The 21,481-nt window shown below is 35.7% G+C and overlaps 1 protein-coding gene across 7 annotated transcripts in view; it reads left to right on the top strand.

The window, feature by feature from the left end:
- The window catches only part of COG5 (component of oligomeric golgi complex 5), a 344,840-nt gene that overhangs the window by 67,925 nt on the left and 255,434 nt on the right, over positions 1-21,481 (top strand). The gene's annotated exons all lie outside the window — the stretch shown is intronic.

Below are 21,481 nucleotides of genomic sequence, written 5' to 3'. Positions count from 1 at the left end.
GGTAGGTATCACCTAGGGATTTATTTTGGGAAACTAACCTCCTAACTGTTTACCTGTCCATTACTATATCTATTATTTGTATTATTTTGTACTTAACATTACATTATAGACATCCTTCCAGGTTAGTAAGCATAAATCTTTATTGCTATAATGGCTGGATAATATTCAGATGAAAACTTTCTAATAATGTTGATCATTTATTTATTTATTTATTTTGTTGGTGAGGAACATTGTTGCTGAGCTACCATCTGTGCCAGTCTTCCTCTATTTTGTATGTGGGACACCGCCACAGCATGGCTTGATGAGCAGAGTGTAGGTCTGTGCCTGGGATCTAAACTTGTGAACACTGGGCTGCCAAAGTGGATCATGTGAACTTAACCCCTATGCCACCGGGCCAGCCCCTCATTTACAGTTTTTTACTAGTGTAATTATTCTTTGATGACCATCCTTAAACATATATTTTTGCACATTTATTCAATTGTTTCCTTAGGAACAACGGAATTTCTTGATTAAAGGTTATGTTTAAAATTTTGCTTAACATTTCAAAGTGAAATTTACTTCCAGTACTAATGTGAAAGAGCATACCTACAACTTTGTTGTAATTAGTAGACTTTGGCATTTAAAAAATTATTTCCCAATCACATACGTGAAAAATGGTATATTAATTTGTTTTTCAAACTTATTCTAATTTGCACTTGTTTCTGCTGATTGTGGCTGAGCAGTTTTGTGTTTGTTGTTTGTTTTCGTTGGTGAGTTAGCTGTTTTTGTTCTTGGTGCATTTTCCTATTGTTGTGTTGGTTTGTCAGTATTCTTTACATAATAGAGGCACATTTGCTTTACTATGTAGGCTGTAAGTGGGTTTCCCAGTTCGTTTTATCTTATTCTTTGACTTTTTATGTATAATTTCTAAAGGTTTGTAGTTACACTTGTTAATCTTTTACTTAATGAATTATTTTGTTTCCTCACTAGAATATGACAAAAATATTCACTCCATACTGCTCTAATATTTTTATGTTTTTATTTTTGTCCACCTGCAGAGTATTTTGGTATAACTTACGCACATAACCACCACATCTCACAACTCCTGGCAGTACACCATTCACTGTCACATCAAATATTATGTGAACTGTGCCTCCTGGACCTTGGGAATAGATAAGCATTTAACTTTATTTTTCCAATATTTCGTCATTTCCCCTATACCATTTAATGAATAATCCATCATTTCACCACATGTTTGAAATAGCCCAGTATTTCATAATAGATTATTTTATTTGCTTGAGTCTTTTGTGGGCTATCTATTATCAGTTGTTTATTCTTATTTTCCTTTTTTTGTTCTTGGGGTTAAGGGTTTTTTTGTTACATTTTTAGTTAATTTTTACTTACTGTTTACAGCAGTTTTTCACAATGTTTCCCTTTTTAAATAGTTTTTAATAGGAAAATAGAATTGGACATATGCATTTTCCACTGACCTTTTTTTCAAGACTATGTCTTTGTGTAAGTTGTGGGATATCTCTAATTCTGCATTTGAAAAATATTGAGATGTTACTACTACTACTATTTGGATTTGAGTTACTTTCTACTAAATATTATGTTGTATTTTAAGTCTCAATGAAGGGTATCTAATGGGAGATCTGTGATCAGGAGATAAAAATGAACGTAATCATACTTTAGGAAGTGGAAAATGAAAATTGTAAGAGTTTGAGGTAGAGAGACCAGGTCAGGGACTAACACAGTGGTGTAGGTATTGAGGCCTAACCTATGATGATAGAAAAAGAAAGTGTAAGTGTGTATATTTTAGATGCCTCACATACTGTCAAGTCTAGACTTTCCCTGGGTTTTGGGTTTAAATTAAAAAGTTTTATTACCTGACCAAATGTGAGTATAACCTATTTTCCAGCTTTATGTCTCTCTGCTTCCATATCTTAGTCTGTGCACCAGACAAATTTAATTGTTCCTTGATCTGGAGACGTCGTTTTCTTGCTTCTGTGCAATTGCTCGTGCTTGTGTGTCTGCCTGATGTGCTGTTATTGCCCAGATGCCCTCAGCCAGTCTCATCCCTCAGTCAGAGTGCGTTTCAATTGCCATTTCCTTTCTGCAGCTTTTCCAGGTAGACACGCTCCTTTCCCTTTGAGCCTGATTGCTCTCTGTTTGTACTTTTATTGAAGTTATGTTTTGCCTTGTGACATTCATGTTGACATATTTGTCTTATCGCCACTGCTTTTGTAAGTTCATACAACCCAAGCCTTTTATGAAATGTTCATATTTGGGCAAGTGAGGGCCAAGGGCTATTGTAATGGGCCCTTTAAAAGAGCTTTTACGATTTTTTAAAAAATGCTTACAAGATAACAAGCTTGTTTATGTGTAGTAACTAGGATTTTATGGTTATTGCTGCCTGACAATTTAAGTCTAGGCGTTTTGTGAATCTGCCTCCTAGATGCTGTCACTCGTGTTATTCATTAAGTTTTTAGAAACATTTATGTAGTTTTGAGAAGTTACTTGGGTTGTAAAACCAGTAAGCATATTTGTTATTTATATTATTATTGGTACTGATAGAAGAAAACTATATTTAAAAGTAAAAGCTTCTCATATCTTATTTCTTGTATTTAAAAACAGTGATAAAATATGTATATGGTGTCTGTTATCATGGAATTGAAAGCACAGTTCTTTTCTTTTAGCTCTTATTGTATCTGTTCTAATTAGATCTTTGAATCATTGGTAGGAAAAACATGTTTTAGAGAGGATCAGAAATTTCAAGCAAAGTAGGTTTATCTTAAAATTAGTTGATGAAAATTCAGTCCTTTAACTTGTCATTTCAGAATTTGCTACCAGCCACCTCTCTGCAGGGGTGGAGTTCTCTGGGTGTTCGTCTTTCCCTCAGCTGAGGTGGCTGTTCCAGTTTATGGTTTTGCACTTAACTATTTCTCTGCTGATTATTTTTTCCAGAAGTTTGTTGTGAGAGAATACTTAGGGAAGATTTTTCTGAAGGCTAGTCAGTCCATCTGTTTCTCTTGATTAGTTGATCTTGAATATTGAGGGTTGGGAGGAGAAGAGGAATAAGAACATCAGAATTACCCAGGGCCTTTTAAAAAAACTTTTTAAGAACACTTGTCTTCTTTCATTTGGAAGTACCACCCAGTCTGATTGACCCCTTAGATGTATATGAAATGGTTGAGATCCACTGCTTTGATATTCTAGAATCCATCCTTAGGTTAAACCAGAATTATGGAGGATTTTATACCTGGACAACATTATATTATTCATTACCATATAGTTCTTTTGACTGAATTTCACTTTTGTTTGATGCCATTATTGTATGTTGAAGAAAATTATAATCATCAGCTTTATTAGACTTCTTCTGGCCTTTTCTGTAAAGTTTTTGTGGCTATTTTTGTATGTTGAGGGACATAAGAAACAACCATATGAGACTGGTTGTCTTTTAAGTTGTAGAAAATATCATTCACACACTGTATACTTTCTGAGAAGATCTGTGAAAGACAATGCTCTCTGGTCTCAGTATTAAGAATAGTTTGGGGGCCAGCCCGGTGGTGCAGCTGTTAAGTTCACACATTCTGCTTCGACGGCCCAGGGTTCGCTGGTTCGGATCCTGGGTGTGGACATGGCACTGCTTAGCAAGCTATGCTGTGGTAAGCGTCCCACATATAAAGTGGAGGAAGATGGGGCACGGGTGTTAGCTCAGGACCAGTCTTCCTTAGCAAAAAGAGGATTGGCAGCAGATGCTAGCTCAGGGCTAATCTTCCTCAAAAAAAAAAAAGTACAGTTTATACTTCTCCTGAAGAACTAGAGGATTTTCTTTTTTTAATCAATGCTGAGTCATGTAATCAACCCCTTTTCTCTTGTTCTCTGAACTAATAGAAAATGTAGGAAACAATTTTTGACTCACTTCTCGCAAGAATGCAGGACTTAATAAGCATTTTTCATTTTCATTTCATACCAGGGTTAATTTTAAGTTTTTTCATTATTTTTATCCTTTTTTCTCTGGTTTTCCTACTTATTTTATCATTTACTTTAATTGTATCTAACAGCGTATGATTTTAAAAGACTTTTTAAAGTCTTATATTCTCCTTAGAATAAGGCAAGTGTCAGCCTACAACAACAGAAACTAGTTTAAGAGGCAAAATGTTTATTTGAGATGAAAGAATTGCAATTGAGAGAGCGCAGATTCAGGTAGAAATCCAAAGTGTCCTGCTGGAAAGTAAAAGTCGGGCTTTTAAAGGCAGAGAAAGGAGGTTTTATTACAAAAAATTTTAATTAGAGTTGGAGGCAGAGAGCTGGTCTTGGCTAAACATCGATTGACTATTGATTCTTCTTCAGAAAGTCCACAATCCTCGTTCTTTGTGATCAGGATGTCCATTCTCCTGCTGACTTCTCAAACAATTGCTGGTAAAACAATTGCCGTTTTATCTCAGTCCGAAGTTTGGCCCAGTTCAAGGTTCAAGATAGCAAAGCAGTTTCTCTGGAAAGGCAGCTCCAACTCAATTTAAAAATGGCTCCACTAGAGTCAATTTTTACATTTTCCCCTTGTGATTGAGCTCTGTCTTTGAAAGCTTCATTGATCAACCATTTGAAAGCATTACTGATCAGCTATTGGAAAGCATTGCCGAGCAGCCATCAAAGCAACATTGCTCCCTGATCTCCAGGAAGGCTCATTCCTGGTATATCATGTCCCATGTAGGAGGGAAAGTGGTTTCCTTAGGAGCCTTAGGCCGCAACTGAGCAAGAAGAGTGCCAGAGCAGAGAAAACCTGACTGTTAAGTTCCTTTAAGGACAAACATTGTCTGTAGTTCCTGAAAATTTCTCAGGTGAAGGCTCATAGAGCAACCATTATCTGAGTGGCGTTTTTATAACATCAAGCCATGCAGAGGAGACAAAGTTTTACAGCATCAAGAATTCCTATAGTAAACAAAATGTTAAGTCCAATATTGGGGAATAGATCTGAACTGGGAGGCCATTGCTGAGGGTAGCCAGCTAAAGAGATCAAAGAATCATGGGCTGTCCGTGTGCACAGCAGTTCACCGTTTGGCCTGTGCTCAGATTTTGTCTAGTTCAGTTTTTACTGTGCAAGAGGTGTTTACCCAAGTACAGCAAGAGATGTTTATCACAGAACAAACCCCACCTTGTTCAGCTAGAGGTAATCAAGAGCAATTCTATTATCTAATACAACTCGTGATTGAATCTGAAGACTTTTCTTGGGCAGCTATTGCTTTAGTGGCGGATTCAGCAATATTCCCTAGGGTTTTAGATAAATTTCTTGCCATGTATTCATTCATGGCAGTGCCTACCCAAGGGAAAAATATTTTTCCAAATCTGGTAGCTTCTCCAGTATTGATGCCACCAGGCATTGAACACTCTTGACTATGATTGCAATTAGTTTCATATTTTAGTCTGTGAAGTAGGTTGAAAAGTGATGCCCAATGCTGAGTTTCTGACTGATCACGTTACAAAATAGATACAACCAATAATCCAATTGCATAGTGACCTCTAGTTCCATAGAGATTTAAACAGTGTTTTCCCCATAGGTCTTTCTGCCAAGTACAAGTGAAAATATACTCTAAGGCAGCACAAATCATGGAGTTGTTGTAATAAAATTGACTAAACCAGGGATTTCATTGGTTAGGCAAGGAGTTCTAGACACATAGCACAAGGAATTAGGGAGGAATGGCAGAGAGATTGGCAATTAAAGCTACTAAAGGATCTCTAGATTTATGTACAGAACAAGGCTTCTGATGACAAACCCTCCAGTCAGAAAGATTTTCCCCTTTTGTAATAGATTGGGAGTTGCAGATACAAGTATTGTCTTTCCAAGAAAGAGAGGGAAAAAATAAGGTAAGAAGCAGTAGCTAGTATAAGGTATTTAGGCCTTGTCTAGCCATCTGGGAAAAGCTGGCTGCCTCAGATGTTGGTTACTATTCTTCCTAGTTAATTTGCTTTGGAGGCCTCCAGTGTTTGTACAGGACCAGACGTTAGGTGGAGCCTTCTTAGCTGTGAGATGTATCTTCAAGGTTAAATGCCTTCTAGTTCTGCAGCTGTGTCAGTAGTTGGGAGCATTTGGTAAGGTCCTTCCCAATGGGGCTTGAGGTCTGTCTTCCTCTGATGTTGCTTCCAGAATACTCAGTCACCAGGCTCTAGACTGTGACCAGCAGGATCCTTTAAATTGGGATCTTGGAAAGCTTCTTTAACCTGTTGCTGATAGGCTTGAGTATAAGTCATTAGAGACTTAAAGTAGGTGGTCATACTAGCATAAGACATCAAGGGATCAGCAGAAGGTAGTATACCAATAGACATTGATCTGGTGGTGACTGTCTCATACAGAGTGAGTTTGTTTTCCAAAGAGGGTTCTGTGCACAGTTGGTGAGACCAAAGGCGGTACCTTAGAGCAGAGGAGTCCACTCTACAGGTATATAACAAAACCTCAAAGACAATTCACAGAGGTGCTTTATGAAGCCATCAGTTTCTCCATTAGACTTCTGGAAATTTCTCAGCCAGTTCAGTTTTATGATCTGAAGGTTTATCAGAAACTGTATTCTAGAGTGTCAGAGTTCTTTTCATGAGTCTCTCTGAAGATGAAGTATGTTTGCAAAAGCATCATAGTAAAACAGTAACTATAAGTGACAAAAGACTTAAAATAGCATGTTTAAAGATTTGATTACAATGCAATTGACAAAGTAATTTGGTTATTTCTGTGACATATTTTAAGATAGTGACCAGAATTATGATTGATAACATTATATCAAGACATAACAGAATTTTAAGAATTTTATGTAATTTTTAGGACACATATTAATAACATTTTCCCACACAATATAACCTAAGAAGGTTTACCACTTATTTGACCATGTTTCCCATGCAATTTAACAAACCAAATACAGCTAATTAGGTTAATATTCCCCTTTTTTTATAGGAGGAGAAAACAAATTCTTTGAGAAGTCCAAAGGGCCCTCTGGAAATGATCAAATATACTTTAGGACCAAAAAGGGCCTTCTTTAGGATTTGAATTTTAAGAAGTTTGTCAAAAATCTCAAAAGGTTTTAAAACACTTGGTCAAATAGGATCATGAGAGTTGTAGGTCACTGTGACTTTCAGGCAAACACAGAAAGCTAAATAGTTGACAGGGGGATCCTTGGCTATCTTAATAGCCTCAGCTTTTTGAACATAGGAAATTATTTTGACAAAACATAGAATCCCTATTTTCTAGGCAGATCACTCTGAAAAAAAATCCTTTTACAATCTCTTATCAACAGCAGACCAACAATCCAAGAAAAATGTCCTTTTATGAGAGAGAGAACCAAATTCTAATTTTGCACCAGCTTACTTTTGATATTAAAACTCATTTAGTTAAATTCATTTCAATCGTAGCCAACTTGACCATGCACAAAACTCTTCTCCGCATTCTTCTTCCCCAAACCTTCTATAATCTTGTTTTTTTTTTTTTTTAAAATATATATTTCTATGGTTACAATGGAGAGATCATGACTTTTTTTTTTTTTTTTAAAGATTTTATTTTTTCCTTTTTCTCCCCAAAGCCCCCCGGTACATAGTTGTATATTCTTCGTTGTGGCTCCTTCCAGTTGCGGCATGTGGGATGCCGCCTCAGCGTGGCTTGACGAGCAGTGCCATGTCCGCGCCCAGGATTCGAACCAACGAAACACTGGGCCACCTGCAGCGGAGCGCGCGAACTTAACCACTCGGCCACGGGGCCAGCCCCATATAATCTTGTTTTTTACTTTGAGAATTTGTCCTTTCTTCTTTCCCATCACCAGTTTTACTTTAGGACAAATTTAGTTTCTTAACAAAAATATGTCCATTTTTTATACCTTCTTTTACTGAAAATATATATTTTCTCATAGCATACTTTTTTTTTTTTTAAAGATTGGCACCTGGGCTAACAACTGTTGCCAATCTTTTTTTTTTTTCTCCTTTATCTCCCCAACCCCCCCTCCCCCCCCCGCCCTGTACACAGTTGTATATCTCGGTTGCATGCCCTTCTAGTTGTGGGATGTGGGATGCCGCCTCAACGTGGCCTGACGAGCGGTGCCATGTCCGCGCCCAGGATCCGAACCCTGAGCCACCGCAGCAGAGCGCGCAAACTTAACCACTTGGCCACGGAGCCGGCCCCCGTTTTTGTTTTTTTTTTTTCTTTTTTTTCTTTCTTTTTTTCTAGCATACATTTTTTAATGTGGCACAAGGCATGTTTACTAGTAGACCCAAACATCTCTTAGTTCTTCTGTAATAAGAAGCTAAAAGTAGATAAATCTATGTCTAGTAATTAACATCTAATATTTTATATTATTTGGAAATGATCTAGATACTCAATAAATTTCTATCATTGTACTTAATTTAGCAAAACTATAAGGTTTCAAGTTACAGAAGATTTTGAACTTATTTTTTAAGTACATGCACGATAACACATAATTATTGTTAAAAAGTTCACCTAAAAACTTTTTATTTTTTTGCTGAGGAAGATTAGCCCTGAGCTAACATCTGTTGTCAATCTTCCTCTTTTTTTTGCTTAAGGAAATTAGCCCTGAGCTTACATCTGTGCCAGTCTTCCTCTATTTTACATGTGGCTTGCTGCCACAGCATGGCTGATGAGTGCTGTAGGTACACGCCCAGGGTCTGAACCTGCAAACTCAGGCCCCCAAAGCAGAGTGCACCGAACTTAACCCACTAGGCCACGGGACTGGCCTCCACCTAAAAGCTTTTTATCTTACTTACATCTGTTTAGTTTACTTGTTCCCAATAGTTATGTTTAAATTACCTACAAAAACTGCATGAGACATTATACAAAGTCAGCCGTCAGAGTTTTTGCTGCCAACTTTTGTAACAGAGATAAAATGAATTTTTTGAGTTTTAGTAAATGTAGGTGTAACAAAAGATTTATTTTTAATGCTGATAACTCTAAAGACAACAAACTTAAATTAGCTTTAATATTGAATATTCTCCTAGATCATGTGATCCTGAAATTCATTTCGATTAGTTTCTATTTTTAAAAGTATACTCAATTTATATAGTGCTTATTTGTTTTTAAGGCAGTTAAATAGAGCTCTCATAAACTAATGTTGATAATACCATTCGGAGGTAGAAAAATATCACATATTTATAACAAGCATTTTTAGACACACACTTGAACACACAGACAGATGCAAATAGAGATCCTTTTTAAAATTTTCTGTACAGTTTTTTGGGCAAGAGTTCTTCCCTAGCAGTCTGCATCTTCAAAAGCATCTTTTCCTCTTTTTTTCCGTTCAGTCTTAGGAATCAGTGATGGTCTAGATAACAGTTCCTGGAGAGGTTACAAGCTCTTTTGAGATTAACAGGTGAAGTTAGTTGCTTATCAAGGACTGATATACCCATTCAATTACTTTATCCCTAATTTGTTTCTTTCCCTCTGAGTACATAGTTTTATTTTAGCTTAGTGGAAAAGCTTAAAATAAATTCCTACTAGGCTTCGAATATCAGCTTCCAATTTGGCTAAATTTCTGATCATAACTTACTAAATCCTTTCAAATATCCTGTCAGGTTTCAACTGGGATGAATATTTTAATGATTTCTGGCAGTGTTAAACAACTCATTAATTTTTATTTATTTATTTTTTATTGCAGTCATAATGGTTTATAACATTGTGAAATTTCAGTTGTACGTTATTATTCGTCAGTCACCATATATATGTGCTCCTTTACCCCTTTGCTCACCTCCCAACCCCTTTCACTTCTGGTAACCATTTATCTGTTCTCTTTGTCCATGTGTTTATCTTCCACATATAAGTGAAATCACATAGTGTTTGTGTTTCTCTGTCTGGCTTATTTTGCTTAACATAACACCCTCAAGGTCCATCCATGTTGTTGCAAATAGGACAATTTTGTCCTTTTATTATGGCTGAGTAGTATTCCACTGTATATCTCTATATATCACATCTTCTTTATCCATTCATCAGTTGATGGACACTTGGGTTGCTCCCTATGTCTTGGCTATAGTGAATAATGCTGCAATGAACATAGGGGTGCATAAGTTTCTTTGACTTGTTGGCTTCAAGTTCTTTGGATAAATACTCAGTAGTGGGATAGCTGGATTGTATGGTATTTCTATTTTTAATTTTTTAAGAAATCTCCATACTGTTTTCCTTAAGCACCTATGCACCAGTTTGCATTCCCACGAGCTGTGTATCAGGGTTCCCTTTTCTCCACATCCTGTCCAACATTTGTTGCTTTTTGTCTTGGTAATTATAGCCATTCTGACCTGTGTAAGGTGATATCTCACTGTAGTTTTGATCTGCATTTTCCTGTTGAATAGTGATGTTGAACATCATTTCATGTGCCTGTTGGCCATCTGTATATCTTCTTTGGAGAAATGTCTGTTCATATTCTCTGCCCATTTTTTGATTGGGTTGTTTTTTGTTGTTGAATTGTGTGAGTTCTTTATATATTTTGGAGATCAACCCCTTGTCAGATAAATAATTTGCAAATATTTTCTCCTAGTTGGTGGATTGTCTTTTGGTTTTGTATATGGTTTCCTTTGCTTTTCAGAAGCTTTTTAGTCTGATGTAGTCTCGTTTGTTAACTTTTTATTTTGTTTCCTTTACCTGAGTAGACATGGTATTTGAAAAGATCCTTCTAAGACTGATGTCAAAGAGTATACTGCCTATATTTTCTTCTAGGAATTTTATGGTTTCGTATCTTACCTTCAAGTCTTTAATCCATTTTGTCTTAATTTTTGTGTATGACCTAAGATAATGGTCTACTTTCATTCTTTTTCATGTGGCTGTCCAGTATTCCCAACACCATTTATCAAAGAGACTTTCCTTTGTTGTATGTTCTTAGCTCTTCTGCCAAAGATTAACTGTCCGTAGATGTGTAGTTTTATTTCTGGGCTTTCACTTCTGTTCCACTGATCTGTGTGTCTGTTCTTGTACCAGTACCATGCTGTTTTTTTGTTTTTTTTTTTTAAAGATTGGCACTGAGCTAACATCTGTTGCCAATGTTCCCTTTTGTTCTTTTTCTTCTTGCCAAATCCCCACAGTACATAGTTGTATATTCTAGTTATAGGTCCTTCTGGTTGTGCTATGTGGATGCCGCCTCAGCATGACCTGATGAATGCTGCTGTGTCTGTGTCCAGGATCCAAACCGTTGAAACCCTGGGCCTCCGAAGTGGAGTGTGCAAGCTTAAGCACTTGGCCATGGGTCCTGCCCCCTTGCTGTTTTGATTACCATAGTGTTGTAGTATGTTTTTGAAGTCAGGGATTGTGATGCCTCTAGCTTTGTTCTTTTTTCTCAGGATTGTTCTAGCTATTCAGGGTTTTTTGTTGCCCCATATGAATTTTAGGATTCTTTGTTCTATTTCCATGAAGAAGGTCATTGGAATTCTGATTGGGATTGCATTGACTCTGTAGATTGCTTTAGGTAGTATAGACATTTTAACTTTATTTATTCTTCCAATCCATGCACATGGAATATTTTTCCATTTCCTTATGTCATCATCAATTTCTTTCAATAATATCTTACAGTCTTCATTATATAGGTCTTTCGCCTCTTGGTCAAATTTATTCCTAGGTATTTTATTCATTTTGTTGTGATTGTAAATGGGATTGTATTCTTGAGTTCTCTTTCTGTTGGTCCTTATTAGAGTATAGAAATGCAGCTGAGTCTTGTAAGTTGGTTTTGTATCCTGCAACTTTGCTGTAGTTATTGATTATTTCTAATAGTTTTCTGATGGATTCTTTAGGGTTTTCTATATATAAAATTATGTTGTCTGCAAACAACGGGAGTTTCACTTCTTCATTGCCAACTTGGATTCCTTTTGTTTGTTTTTCTTGCTTATTACTCTGGCCAAGACCTCTAGTACTGTGTTTAACAAGAGTGGTGATAGTGAGCACCCTTGTCTTGTTCCTGTTTTCAGAGGGATGGCTTTCAGTTTTCTCTCTTGAGCGTGATGTTGGCTGTGGATTTGTCATATATGGCCTTTATTATGTTGAGGTACTTTCCTTCTATATCCATTTTATTGAGAGTTTTTATCATAAATGTATGTTGGATCTTGTCAAATGCTTTCTCTGCATCTATTTAAATGATCATGTCATTTTTATTCCTCATTTTATTCATGTGGTGTATCACATTGATTGATTTTCAGATGTTAAACCGTCCCTGCATCCCTGGTATAAATCCCTCTTGATCATGGTGTATGGTCCTTTTAATGTGTTGCTATATTCAGTTTGTCAATATTTTTTTGAGCATTTTTGTATCTGTGTTTGTCAGTGAAATATCAATTTTCCTTTTTAGTCTTCAGTTTTTGGAGATTGTATGAGTCTAAGAATTTATCCATTTCTTCCAGATTGTCCAGTTTGTTGCCATATAGTTTTTCATAATATTCTCTTATAATTGTTTGTATTTCTGTGGTATCCATTGTAATTTCTCCTCTTTCATTTCTAATTTTATTTATTTGTGTCTTCTGTCTTCTTTTCTTAGTGAGTCTGGCTAAAGGTTTGTCAATTTTGTTTATCTTCCTAAAGAACCAGGTCTTACTGTGTTTTGATTTCAATTTCATTTCTTTCTGCTCTAATTTTTATTTCCCTCCTTCTGCCGACTTTGGGCTTTGTTTGTTCTTCTCTTTTTAGTTCTGTTCTAGTTTAAGATTGCTTATTTGAGATTTTTCTTGTTTTTTAAGATGGGCCTGTATTGCTATGAATTTCCCTCTTAGCACCACTTTTGCTTCATCCCATATGAGTTGGTATGGTGTATTATCATTTTCATTTGTCTCCTGGTATTTTTTGATCTCTCCTTTAATTTCTTCAGTGATCCATTGGTTTAAACAACTCCATTAGTTTTTAATTTTAGTTTCCCCTTGACTGTTTAAGAGAATAATGTAGCAATTTACCACAAAATCTCTCAGAACCTTGTTATCTCTGGGAGGGGTCCATACAGGGCCCTCCTTCTGAAGGTAGATATGGAAGTGTTTGTAAAGCCATTAACTTAACAGACTTTTGTATAGTCTTTTCTTTTAGGTACCTCTTACATTTTAATTTTTTCTTAGTTTTTTGCAGCAACACTTTCAATAAGTTTAATAAGCCTTTTCAATAAGGCTATTTTGGAATTTTGAATCCTTTTGCTTTTAAGTGCACTTTTAAATGATTTTATCTAATTGGAACATTCCTTCTAATGGTCAATGTAGTTTCCCTGAGGGCTGGCAGCAGTTTGGTAGGACCCTAGCAGCAAATGGGGTTCAACCCTTATTTCTGCCTAGCAATGTCTGATTGCAAATAGGTTTCAATCCACATTTCTGTTTGACTGTATTTTGGGTCTTTGAAACTGATGGTTACCAAGCCAAGCTTACAGGACATGAAACAAGCTTATTTAACATTTTGAAGTTCTTTGTAAATATTTACACCTTCCAGGATCATAATTTTTAAGCACGTGTGCCAGAAGGTAGCACACTTGATTCTTTAGAAATTAAATATTACATTCAATTTGTCTGGCTTGCGGTTCTCAAATCTAGTGCACAGTAAGGTAGATTTTGTAAGCTCAAAGGAGCCCCAAAGTGGCCATTGTAATTTTAAGTCATATTTTGTATTATTGGTCCACAGGGATAAATGTTTACAAGAGAAAGGACTGTAGTTCTTAAATGTAAACCCAGCTGGAGTTCCCAAGGAAGGAACTTCTTGGGGACTTTTAGTAGATGAGATTCATATCTTAAGTAACAACCAGACTCAGAGTCAAAGAGACAAAGAGACACTGGTTGCAAGCCTCAGGTTGTTACTTGTCCTTCTGACCCACTGGCTACAACTATTTGGAGAAACAACACAAAAGACAGAATTTGAGTACTCACTAGATAGGGAATAAACCCTTATGTATGGCAACAGCCATGAGCTGCTGTGGGCTGATTCAAACGGAGAAAGCCTTCCAGAGGCAATAGCTGTGACCTGCCTAAGGTGCCCAGACAGGGGAGCTTTTCCAGATGGCAATAGCTATGAGTTGACTTGGAAACAATTTTCACTTGGTTGATTGGCTCCAGATTGGGCTGTTGCCCCAAAAATCTCAGAGAAAGGCAATGACCCCAACCAAAAGGGAAGGAGGTCAGAACCTGAGAGGACTAACGGTTGGAGGATCTGGTGGGCCGTGGAAAAGGTGAGCATATAAGGGGGCTCATTAGCGGTACTGAACCCATTTCCAGGGGAGGCCAGTCCTCAAAAGTGAGAGTGCTTCAGATCCCACTTCTGACACCTGATATGTTAACCTACAAAACCAGAAACCAATTTGAGAGGGAAAATGTTTGAGATCAGAGAATTATAATTCAGGGAGCACAGATTCAGGTAGAAATCCAAATAGTGTCCTGTTAAGGAGTAGAAGGGTGTTTTAAAGGCAAAGAAGGAAGGTTGTATTACAAAGAATTTTAATTGGAGTTGGAGGCAGAGAGCTGATCTTGGCTATGAAATTTTACCCTTAAAATTTTGCACTCAATTTCAGGGAGCTTATGGGACTCCAGGAAATCCTATACCAAAGTGATTGTTTATTGGAATATGTTATTTGGCACATGTTTTTCTGTAAGGTGGCCATATCCAATCACCTCAACTGTTGTCTTTATATATTTAAGTTGTATTCATTATCAGCCCATTTTCAATAATACTCGCCTGTTATGGGTTGGTTGTATGACTCAATCAGTGAAAATGCTAAAAAACCAAGAGTTATAACGGAAGATAATATCACTGTTGTTGGAAAGACTTCTTAGTAAAAGCATTAAGATATGTTCCCAGGGTAGTGTTTCCACAATACCCTTTGAAGTACTTATTGAGTGTTACTTATACTATTATAAAACAAAATGGGAAATTAGAATTGTCATAATGGGTGCCGGCCCCGTGGCTGAGTGGTTAAGTTTGTGCACTCTGCTTCGGTGGTTCAGTTCAGATCCTGAGTATGGACATGACACCGCTCATTAGGCCATGCTGAGGCAGCATCCCATGTGCCACAACTAGAAGGACCCACAACTGCAAATACACAACTATGTACTGGAGTATTTGGGGAGAAAAAGCAGCGGAAAAAAAAAAGGATTGGCAACAGTTGTTAGCTCAGGTGTCAATCTTTAGGGGGAAAAAAAAAAGAATTGTCATAATGTATTGAGGAATACCTGAATATTTCCTAAATTGTGGTGTTGGCACAAACAAAGGAAATTACGGTAACAGAGGAAAAATGTTTGACTCAAACCATCCACCTGACGTGAGTGATATCTGTTCAAAAGATACACAAAATATAAATTTTTAGTATTGGAAATTTATTTTAGAACGAATTCTTATCTTCTATGTACAGTATTATGTTTTAATAGAAATTTTGTATTGAAATGAGCAAAAATGTGCTAGTGTAGTACTTGCTTTCTGGTCAGATTAAGATAACATTATGAGAAACAGTAGTTGTGCGATTTTAGAATTAACTCAGTATTTTGGTCGAGTGAAGTAAAAGTAAACACTTTATGGTGTCGTGTTTCATATTTGGGATTATTTTATCTTCTAAGGGTGTATGATTTTTAGAGGAAACTCTTGCCCATATGATTTCTTTTAAAAAAATAAAATTTTAGTCCTCGGGGCTGGCCCCGTGGCCGAGTGGTTAAGTTCACGTGCTCCGCTGCAGGCGGCCCAGTGTTTCGTTGGTTTGAATCCTGGGCGTGGACATGGCACTGCTCATCAAACCACGCTGAGGCAGCGTCCCACATGCCACAACTAGAAGGACCCACAACGATGAATATACAACTATGTACCGGGGGGCTTTGGGGAAAAAAAGGAAAAAATAAAATCTTTAAAAAAAAAAAATTTTAGTCCTTATGAATCAGATGTCCTGCTGGATTGTATTGTATATAATCCCGTCTATCTAAAATTTTATTAGCTAAAATGAAGAATGGTTAAAAATATTTTTTTTAAGAAGGCAGTATGGCCTGAATTGAATTCAGAGGCGCTTCTATGTGTTCATTTATTAGTTCCTTAAATGTCTGTTACCTAGGTATCAAAGTGCCTTGTGTCTTCCAGTATATACAGGAATGGTTCTATGTGTTCATTTATTAGTTCCTTAAATGTCTGTTACCTAGGTATCAAAGTGCCTTGTGTCTTCCAGTATATACAGGAATGGTTCTATGTGTTCATTTATTAGTTCCTTAAATGTCTGTTACCTAGGTATCAAAGTGCCTTGTGTCTTCCAGTATATACAGGAATGGTTCTATGTGTTCATTTATTAGTTCCTTAAATGTCTGTTACCTAGGTATCAAAGTGCCTTGTGTCTTCCAGTATATACAGGAATGGTTCTATGTGTTCATTTATTAGTTCCTTAAATGTCTGTTACCTAGGTATCAAAGTGCCTTGTGTCTTCCAGTATATACAGGAATGGTTCTATGTGTTCATTTATTAGTTCCTTAAATGTCTGTTACCTAGGTATCAAAGTGCCTTGTGTCTTCCAGTATATACAGGAATGGTTCTATGTGTTCATTTATTAGTTCCTTAAATGTCTGTTACCTAGGTATCAAAGTGCCTTGTGTCTTCCAGTATATACAGGAATGGTTCTATGTGTTCATTTATTAGTTCCTTAAATGTCTGTTACCTAGGTATCAAAGTGCCTTGTGTCTTCCAGTATATACAGGAATGGTTCTATGTGTTCATTTATTAGTTCCTTAAATGTCTGTTACCTAGGTATCAAAGTGCCTTGTGTCTTCCAGTATATACAGGAATGGTTCTATGTGTTCATTTATTAGTTCCTTAAATGTCTGTTACCTAGGTATCAAAGTGCCTTGTGTCTTCCAGTATATACAGGAATGGTTCTATGTGTTCATTTATTAGTTCCTTAAATGTCTGTTACCTAGGTATCAAAGTGCCTTGTGTCTTCCAGTATATACAGGAATGGTTCTATGTGTTCATTTATTAGTTCCTTAAATGTCTGTTACCTAGGTATCAAAGTGCCTTGTGTCTTCCAGTATATACAGGAATGGTTCTATGTGTTCATTTATTAGTTCCTTAAATGTCTGTTACCTAGGTATCAAAGTGCCTTGTGTCTTCCAGTATATACAGGAATGGTTCTATGTGTTCATTTATTAGTTCCTTAAATGTCTGTTACCTAGGTATCAAAGTGCCTTGTGTCTTCCAGTATATACAGGAATGGTTCTATGTGTTCATTTATTAGTTCCTTAAATGTCTGTTACCTAGGTATCAAAGTGCCTTGTGTCTTCCAGTATATACAGGAATGGTTCTATGTGTTCATTTATTAGTTCCTTAAATGTCTGTTACCTAGGTATCAAAGTGCCTTGTGTCTTCCAGTATATACAGGAATGGTTCTATGTGTTCATTTATTAGTTCCTTAAATGTCTGTTACCTAGGTATCAAAGTGCCTTGTGTCTTCCAGTATATACAGGAATGGTTCTATGTGTTCATTTATTAGTTCCTTAAATGTCTGTTACCTAGGTATCAAAGTGCCTTGTGTCTTCCAGTATATACAGGAATGGTTCTATGTGTTCATTTATTAGTTCCTTAAATGTCTGTTACCTAGGTATCAAAGTGCCTTGTGTCTTCCAGTATATACAGGAATGGTTCTATGTGTTCATTTATTAGTTCCTTAAATGTCTGTTACCTAGGTATCAAAGTGCCTTGTGTCTTCCAGTATATACAGGAATGGTTCTTAAGCTTTAGGACGCAGATCATCCGAGAGTACTTATTAAAACATATTATTCAGAGCTTCAACCACAGAGATTCCGATTCATTAAGTCTAAAGTGGGGCCCAGAAATTGGCATTTCAAGCAAGCACCCTAGAGGATTCTGATTTAGATGGGGTTCATTTTGAGACACACTCTCCTAGACAAGATACAGTAGAGTAAGAAGTTTAAAAATTGTTCATTTTCAATTTCATGTTTACTTATCAGTTAGTATGTATCAGACACTTTTTTGGGGAAGCTTTATCAAAGCTTACATTAGTATTACAGGCTATTATTGTGTTGTGTGGATTAAAGACAGTTTTATAAAGTTAGGTAGCTACAGGTTGCTAGCAAGTGGTAGAAGCGGTAGTTGGAAAAAATTCAGTAACAAAAGAAAGGCTGCAGTTTTTTAAGAATTGGGAAGAAAACTGTTAAAGTGTAGACTATAAATTTGATGTTTTACATTTCATCCTGTCCTAAGGCATTAACAATATTACAGTGAAATGTATATCTGTCTTCTCTATCCAATCAATATACAGTGTATCCAGTATCCATTATGTGACATATGTGATTATGAGTAATATGAATGGCTGATATATGTATGTGTATACACATATACATATAAGATCATCATATACATGTATGATATATATGATATATATACCAAACCCATATATTTTTCATTCCTACAGTCTACATGTAATATGGCCAGAACTCTCATTTGTTAGCATTAACAGTTACAAAATTTTATGTTAAATTAAAATTTGTTCATTTTGCATCTGTTATTAGTATTGCATATCTATAGCTGTCTGATTGGAAAGTGATTTCCCATAGCCTTACTCTCTTTTCTTGCTCCTTTTTCTCTTCAATCTGAAAAATTTTTGGATGTGCTTTGGTAGGCTGCCTTGCTTAATGCCTCTCAGAAATATACGACATATCGCTTTCATGGAAGCAGAGTGAGGAAAGTGACCTCATTTCCAAACAGGCTCAGCTCTCCTCCTTTATCTTACTTGATGCTTCAGGGTTTGATAGTGGTAGAGAGTTGATATTGGTGGCAGTGACAGGAATGACAGCAGTTTTTACCACTTGCTGGTGGAAGTACAAAGCTGTCATGCTTGAAAGCCATGGATACAGTTTATTGAGGTCTATAAACAATGTGTGAATGGAGGGGAGAGATACTTAGGGTTATTTCACATGCTATTTTATCATGAGCAAGAAGAGGTTTGCTGATCTCTTCTTCTCCTGCAAAAATGAATATTCTTTAAAAGAGTAATAGCTTTCGTATTAGTAATAAGCCGAATTTCTCATTTATTTTTACATCTCTATACCATTCTGTTCCAAACTTTGGTGAATTGTAATATTCTAATATTTATTCTACTTCTTATGATGCAATATATGTTATTATATTATTAATCTGTCCAGTCTACCAAACTTGGGTTTCTTTTCAGAAAAATTCCTTTCATTGTTTTGAATGCTTTTTAGAAAAAGTCTTTAGTTTCCTTCTGTGAACTCTAACCCACAATTCTGTGTTCTCTTTGTATTCCTCTAAGAGCTGAGCATCTCTGATTATTTTAGATCTTTTTCCTGCCCTCCCTATGTTTAATTACCTCCTTATTTTTCTCTTTTATAATATGATCTAAATCTTTTTTCCCTAACATTTATTATTAGTCATCTCATGTTTCACTTCTTCGAGTTCACTGCTGTCCCATGGGAGGCTTATATTCAGGAGTACATACAAATGTCCATCTGAACTGTGAAGAAAATAGGTGCCTAAAGTTTCCTTTAGTTTTTTTATTTCTCGTATTATTTAGTGGAAAAGAAGGAAAGAAATACATTATCTTGTGGTTTTCCCCTTGCTTCTTCCTTCCATTTAGAAAAGTAACTTTTTCAAAATTTGCCAAGTTACCTTTCTTACCTTTTTCAGTGATCTTGAAATGTAGCCTGAAGCTATTTACTTATAATAGAAAAAAGTTTAAGTATTTGTTATTTTATCGATATTATTTTTTAGAAATACTTCTGTATGTTTTTTAATTTTTAAAAACTATTTTTATGCAGCCATTAAAGAATGAAGGAGATATGTATATAATGATTTGGATGGATATTCATAATAACTTATTAGGAAAAAAAAAGCAAAGGATGATATTTATATTTTTTACTTTATATACCTTGGCATTTTTCCATTAAGTGTTTATAATTTTTTGTAAGTAAAAAATTTACTGAAGAAGAAAATATATGTTCAGTGGACAACTGAATAAACCTGTATGCAAAATATAAAGTAGATAATTTAAAACATCAATTTGAAAGTTTCATTTTGAATTATTTTTAATAACTAGAACATTCTTGAATGATGTTATGTATTTTACTTAATTGAATTTTCTGCTTTGCCAGGAATTCTTTTTGTTTTTGCAATTGGTATCCACGTGCTTTGTACAAAGCATAATTAAAAAGTTCTTCCATCCTTGAGGGTAATCCTCATTTTTAGTTCTTCAGTCTCTTACCCCGGTTGTCTTTCTGGTCAGTGGACTCACCCTATTGATTCTGCCTTCACATTGCCTGTTATGTCTCTATGCTCCTTTGCAGACCTACTGCCAACATTTTTTGCCAAGCCTTTTATTACCTATCAAAGTGATGGCAACAGCTTCCCATATTCTGTGTCTTACCCAATCAACAGTTTGGTTTCTCAGCTTCCCATTGTCTGTGCCTTACCCAGTCAACTCTTTCTATGTATTGCTGTTTTATTATTATCATTTTTTTTTTGTAGCTCGTTTCTCCTTGTATTATCCCCTGCTCAGATTTCTCTGCTGGCATTTATGGCCTTCTGTCTTTTGGCCCCAGTTTTTTACTTACCGGATCAGCTTCTCACTACTGTATTCCTTTTCTTCTAAAGACTACAATTTACTTTCCAGAATATGCTTCAGTAGCTTTCCTCAGCAATGCTTTTGTTTATATTGCTCTTAAATACAACATAATTCCTTTCTTCTTAAGTCTATTAAGAACTTTTTACTTTTTTTATAGCGTTTACCACATTCTGCCTTTTTCTTAATAGATATTGCCATACTTTTTAATACCTTGATTCCAGATTTCAAGCTCTGAGGGTAATGACTGTTCCCCATGAGTATCTGCCATATGAGTATCTGCCATAATGCTTTCTACATTGTAAGAATTCAAATGTTAATTGAATGCCAAAGCTTAATTAATGTAAAGTCAAAAGTTTCTTTAAATTTGGAAAGTAGTCTTGAAAGTACTATGTTGAATGAAGCCCTACTAAGCACCTGTTTCCTTATACTTTAAGTCTAATCTCAGTTAAATGAGGAGTTTGATTTTTAATGCCCAGAGAACTGAGATTCTGCTATAATTTTATTTGGGGGATAAAAAATAGACACATACTTGAAAATTGACTTGCTATAAGTGAGAAGTACAGAATTATGAGTGAATTATTTTGAAAGGGTAATTGTAAATAATGTAATTTTCATGGTAGGTTGAACATGTCGTCTGTTGCGTACTAGTTGGTAGAATCATAACTTCCTTAAATTAGCAAACAAAACAAAAGGTAAAATAACAGTTCCGTAACTTGCTGAGTTCATCTTTGGTTAGTTTTTAAAATAATAGTTTTTATTTCTATAGTTTTGAAGATTTAACCCAGTTAACTCTGTAGAAATTGATAGCTACATCTGTGATTTGTGGCATATGGGTAGAAAAATAAAATTTTAAGAAGGATTTCATATTGAGTTTACTGTCTCTAGTACCTTTGCATATAAAATTTTCATTCTAACGTGAAAAATTGGCATTAATCCTTTTTTTGTAAAATTATTTGAAATAA

Source organism: Equus przewalskii, chromosome 4 (assembly GCF_037783145.1).
Source record: "Equus przewalskii isolate Varuska chromosome 4, EquPr2, whole genome shotgun sequence".
In the NCBI taxonomy this organism is placed as follows: domain Eukaryota; kingdom Metazoa; phylum Chordata; class Mammalia; order Perissodactyla; family Equidae; genus Equus; species Equus przewalskii.
Note: the sequence above shows the minus strand (reverse complement) of the source record. Positions and strands in the feature narration are given on the sequence as shown.